At 43.3% G+C, this 6,181-nt stretch overlaps 1 pseudogene; it reads left to right on the forward strand.

Annotated features, from left to right (window-relative positions):
• Positions 1 to 231: 231 nt before the first annotated feature.
• Positions 232 to 2,448, forward strand: LOC122230111 (annotated as a pseudogene).
• Positions 2,449 to 6,181: the final 3,733 nt, after the last annotated feature.

A 6,181-nucleotide genomic window follows, 5' to 3' on the forward strand; every position in this document is an offset into this window, starting at 1 on the left:
GCTCCCTTCTGGTTTTCTACTTTTCTCCCTGTATATTTTATCAATTCTCACAGGAAATAAAACCCAGGAGAAACAGAGCTATTAGCAGCAGCAATACCAGTAATTGGCAATCAGATTTTATGGAGTTTCTTGGATACTGATGGAACAAAGTCAGAAAATAGAACCCATCTATGTTACTGTTTTACCCATGTAACCCAACCTGGAGAATTTTGGTTGGCATCCTCATCGACAATGAGCTTTACAAAAGGAGGCGTTTTGTTTTATTCCAACTGTAGCTTCCTCACCCTGGAACAATGTACATAATGGGTATTCACAACTTTTTTGCTAAAATAATCTTCAACTGGAGAAGGGAGAGTTAACAGCAGAAAGTGGTACATGAAAACAAGGTAATATTTATTAAAAACTACTTAGTTTCTTCTGATATTCTCTACCACAACTTTTTAAGGAATTTTTAATTATAAGATTAAAGTCATTATGAAGAAGTATTCTTCTTAGAATCAAAAAATATATTTACAGTGTTAGAAGGGCTAGCACATTTCATAAAAATGTTGGTCTTAGGATCTAAGTGGCCATTCTTCATCACATTATTTTCTCTTAGAAACTGTTAATAAGATGGAGCGCCTGGGTGGCTCAGTCCATTAAGCGTCTGACTTCGGCTCAGGTCTGATCTTACTGTTCATGAGTTTTAGCCCCGCAGTGGGGTTCTGTGCTGATAGCTTGGAGCCTGCTTCAGATTCATTCATTCTCTCTCTCTCTCTCTCTCAAAAATAAATAAACATTAAAATTTTTTTTTTAAAACTGTTAATAAGACACCCTTTCCAGATTCAGTTTAAGTGAAAGGCAATTACCCCTATGTTCTTGACAGTGAAATTTTAAGGTAATTAAAAAAGTCAGAGCAAAGCATTATGTCCTGTTAAGCTAAGCCTTATTTTAAAATAGTTTGCACAGATACCTTTCAAATGTTGAAGATAAAACACACATAGAAGCTTCCTGACATTTTGTTCTAAGCTTCTTTTCTCGTAAGAACCAGAATTACATTGAAAACACAGAAGAGACAGATGATTTTTAACTTTATGCTTTAATGTCTGCACGTGCACATATTTAGGTCTATGCTACTCAAAGCCAATTCTCTATCATCAGGGGACTGCTTTGAAAGTTGACAGATCCTGCAGGCCTCTTCCCCTCCTTCTCACTCTTCCAGAGTTCATAAGCATACCCACAGATGGGCTAAGAGGTTAAGAAAAATGGAATCAGGGAAATCGGTTTGTTTTGCTTCTTGTGTGCAGCTGTGTTGAAAAGGTTTGTGTGAAGAGAGAGAAGGTAATAGATAATCCATTAAAAGAGCTGTGCCTCAGGAATACCAGAAACACCTCTCTACTTTTTGCTGCATTAAAGTACCTCTGATCCTCCTGTCCCTCCACCCTGAGAAACTCTCATCTTGGCCCCTGGGTTGGGCTGAGAATGGCAGGGGCTGGGACTGGTGAAAGCATTAGTTTCAGTGTCCCCCCCCACCCCCCATCATCTTCACACTTCCTACAGAGTCACGGAAGTTGGCTCTCTTTTCCTGAATAGATCTACTGATGAGGAAATATGGTCAAATTAGCAAGAAGTATCATTTTGAGAAAGAAATACTCAGCAATGCTAACGCTTTTGAGAATGGGGCAACTTTGTCAAATACGTAAATTGGTTTTTTCTTCTGCTGAACCAGTGAGGTTACCACTTTATAAGAACTAGTCCAGATTTCCTCATACTCTGACCCTGTACCAGCTACAAAAAGACCCTGGCTTTCATCTTCAGGATCTTTAAGAGGTCCAATGTCAACACTCTGGATTATCATTTCAATTTGAATTCAAGTTTGTTCATGTCTAGAGTTCTGTTTTTGATTTTTTTTTTTAAGTTCTGAGACTGTGACTCTGGGGACTCTGTAATTTAGCAAGGAAGAATAAAAGTAGCTTCAGTAGAGAGAGGGACGAGTCTCCAGAGGCTGTCTTGTGTAGTGCCCAAAGAGGCAGAGCTCTGTTTCTACAGATGCCAGTGGTCAGACGTGCTCGTGCTCACGTGTTAGCATTTCTCCAGGTCCGACCTGCCTCAGGATGGTAGAAAACACAGCACATTCACCTGTCACCCAACCACCATTGTGGTTCCTATGCTTCATCTCTCAGCTTGACTGGTGAGAGGGTTGGCAGTGTTTTGCTCCTGGGCTTAGTTCCAGCTGCTGATTTGGACCATGGCTCTGTGACGGACTACTCCCTGGCTGCAGCCCTCACTTTTCATAGTCACTAGGGCCTTGGACAAGTGGTTACTGACTATGTTCGAGGGGATGCTTGGCAGAAGGGTGCCAAGGCAGGTGTTTTGGCATTCTTGGCTTTAACCTTTGCTGGGCTTTGTTATTTCAGCTTTTATCCTATGGGCATCTGCAAATCTGTTGCCATGATGTGGAAGCTCTGACCTCTTTGACCTAATACCTTGAGAATGGACTGTATACCTCTTTTCCTCTGCTCTGTTAAGCCATTTAACTCACAATAAGGAGGAAATAACAGTTAAGCCCACTAGTGAGACAAATCTCTTCTCAACACCTGGTTATTTTTAGAATTTAGTCTTTGAGGAAAAAGTTTGAGAGGAATTGTATCCAAGAAATCTGGAGACTGAGTTCCTTATTCTGGTGAGTTTATGGGGTTGTCTCCCAGCTTCTCACAAGACTCATTGTATAACTAAGCATTATATATGAGCTTTTCCCTTTTAGTTTATCCTAAAGGGAATTCCGCTTTGTTCTATCAATACCTGATCAAACTTCTGTATTTGTCCTGGGAATGATGGAGAAAGGGAAAGATTGTTACTTTCTTTAAATGTTTTTTTAATTTATTTTGAGGGGTTGGGAGGGACAGGGAGGAGAGAGACAATCCTAAGCAGGCTCCATGCTGTCATTGCAGAGCCCAACACAGGGCTTGATCTCACAAACTGTGAGATTATGACCTGAACCAAAATCAAGAGTCAGATGTTTACCAACTGAGCCACCCAGGCACCCCAAAGACTGTTACTTATTAAGTAAAGACTTCCCCAAAATTAGTCAGTGTTCAATTTTTGAAAACTTGCCTCTCTGTTCATTCAATACCAGTAACTGATGGTTACATGTTCTATGGAAACTTTAAAAAATCAGGATATACTGGGGCACCTGGGTGGCTCAGTCAGTTAAGCATCTGACTTAGGCTCAGGTCACTTTCTCACAATTCCTGGGTTCCAGCCCAGAATTCCTGGGTTCTGTGATAACAGCTCAGAGCCTGGAGCCTGCTTCAGATTCTGTGTCTCCCTCTCTCTGACCTTCCCTCTCCTTGCTTGAGCTCTGTCTCTGTTTCTCAAAAATAAAGAAACCTAAAAAATTTTTTTAAAATAAAAATTAAAAAATAGGACATACTGTTATTTCACATTACTAATTTCTTTCTTTTTTTATTTTTCAGAGGCAGAGGGTACAAGTGAGGAAAGGCAAAGAGAGAGAGAGAGTGGGAGAGAGAGAGTGGGAGGGAGAGACAGGGAGAGAAAGGGGACTCACCTGAGGTGGGGGTCATGTTCACCCAATATGGTACTCAAACTCATGAACTGTGAGATCATTACCTGAGCTGAAGTCAGATGCTTAACTGACTGAGCCACCCGGGGGCCCACACATTACTCATTTCTAACTCCTGGGAAGAAGAGCCTGAAGAGCTTCTGAAGTGTAGAGAAATCCCATGTAGGGAAGAGGCCCCCTTAGAGATGTCTCAAAAAAATTACAGATTCTACTGGGGACTTAATCCTCCTAATATATTTATTGTACTTATCCTAAATGTATCCTTATGTATTTATTTTACCTGTCCTAAAATCTCTGTCCACAAATATAACACTGTAAGTAATAAAGCATTATTCTTCCCACTGTGGGAATCTCTAGTGTGAAAACATATTTTATGAAAATCAATTTTTTTAAAACAATAAAATACTATACAATAAAAAAGAATAAAAGTAGAGCAATAATTTAAGAGTTAACATTTGGTTTTACTTGTGAAAATCCTTAAAGGAAACCTGATTTCAAGTGTAGTCAGGAAACCCTGAAGGGGGAGCTGTCACACTCTACCACTTGCCCTTGTTTGCAGAGCCCACCAAGAAGCACAGCTCAAATGTCCCAGTAGGAAGAGGTTTACTTTACTACTCGCAGGGGGTAGCAAGTTTTCTCCTTGCCCAGGAACAATCCAGCCAACGACAACTGCAGCAACTCAGCCAATGAGAAGTTGTCACAACCCCAAACTCTTGTTTTCTTCCAAAAGACTTCAGTTCCCAGCAGCCCTTGCCAACACCCTTCTTTCCCCTACAAAAGGCCACTCCTCTCCTTAGTTCTCTGGACTTGCCTATGGTTGCTGTGGTTTGCATGTCAGGAATTGCAATTCTTCTATTCCCCAAATAAACTCCTTTTGCTGGTTAACTGGCTAGTTTATTTTTAAGTTTCACATATTAAGGGATAATCTATTGGTTTCAAATGACCAAAACAGACAGCATACAGTTTAAATGACTTTTTTTCTTCTAATAAATACAGGAAAATCCTCACAACCTCATATAAATTTGTTGTACCCTTAATATTTTAAACATTATTTTTCCTACAGCATCTACCACAGGGCAGTCAAAACATGATTGCTGACACAATGAACGACAGCATGAAAGCATTACAATCAAATGCTTCAGAGCCAGAATGCACTAAGAACAGAGAATAGGTGCTAGAAATGGAAATAATTTCCAGATCTGGACATTAGAACAAATACTTAAGAAGTCTTCCTGCCCGAGTGATGTCAGAGCTCTTGGGTCACATGATTTAAACTAACCTTTTTCTTTACCAACAAACAGTGATTGGTTATACAACCAGCCAAGGAATTCAGACCCATACACATCTATTTGTACAAAAGATGTATGATTTGCCTGGCTTATAAATATAAGGAGAATACCTCCTTGATTCCAGGAGAGTTGACCTGAGGAAAGGCACTGTCACATCCATTTCCTACCTACCATGATTAGTATTTATTTTTTGACTAGGAGGGTGGTTAAGGGGGAAAACATACATTTCTTGAGTATTAGAGGGTGTTGGGGTAACTGCAAGATCAGGCGTGAAATTAGAGTGTACTGCCTACATTACCACCAGGATACCTACCTTGAACAGAAAAACTGATTAAACTGAGCTGTGAGCTGTTAATAGGCTCACAAGGTAACACGAAGAAACAGTGTTCATCCATGAATACTCATTAAGATGTGATGCGGCTCATGATGTGCTCTAAGAGGAAATCTCATTCTGAGTATAGTGCTGAGTCATGCATACACGTATTATATGGGTTTCCTTAACCCTTGGATTATATTCTATCCCATGAAACGTCACAATTTAATACAGTAAAACCTAGGCATGATTCCTGTGCCCCAGCATCAGTGCTTGCAAAAGGATATGTCTTAACAATATTGCAATCTGCTGCACAGTTTCGGGTATCTGTCTCCTGCTTCAACCCTGCTTGGAAGGAACAGACAGACCCCAGGAGGCCTCCAGCCTCCCAGCACCCCACAACCTCTTTTGCAGTCGCAACCTTCGGAACCACCTTCTCAGCCATCCTGTGCCTCCCGGAACAGCCAACACCGATTTCCGCACTTGGCCCCTTCCTGCGCACCAGCACGAGCTCCCACATGCGTCAGAATTATGCCACCTGGGTGGCAGCCGCGTCCACCGCCTGGCCCACCTGCCTCTGCGCGTCTCCCGCACTCACCTCTGTCTGGGCCGCTGTTTCCACGGGGAGGACGTGGCTCTGTGGACGCAGGCCACGTTGTGAGCTGAGAAGCTCCAGGGTCCCCGCGTCGCTGGAACAGGCCAGCCAGGCGGGGCCGCAGCGCTTCTTCCAGGACGTGCAGGAGCCACGCATGTGAGCGGGATCGACCTCCGGACGCCAAGGCAGCGGCCCCGGCCGGCCGGGAGGATCCCGAATCCCGTCCTGTGCGTCCGCGGACGTGGCCTCTGCCCGCGCCCACCCACCCGCGTCTGCGGGCCACCTGCGGGACCTCGGCCAGCTGCGCAGGTGCCGCCCATCGCGAAGATGGACACCACCTGCCTGACCCCGTGGGCCGGCCCACCGGCGGGGCAGGGGACACCTCCTCACCTGACTCACCCCTCAGACACCGCCTTTCTCCG

Source organism: Panthera leo, chromosome A1 (genome assembly GCF_018350215.1).
Source record: "Panthera leo isolate Ple1 chromosome A1, P.leo_Ple1_pat1.1, whole genome shotgun sequence".
Classification (NCBI taxonomy): Eukaryota; Metazoa; Chordata; class Mammalia; order Carnivora; family Felidae; genus Panthera; species Panthera leo.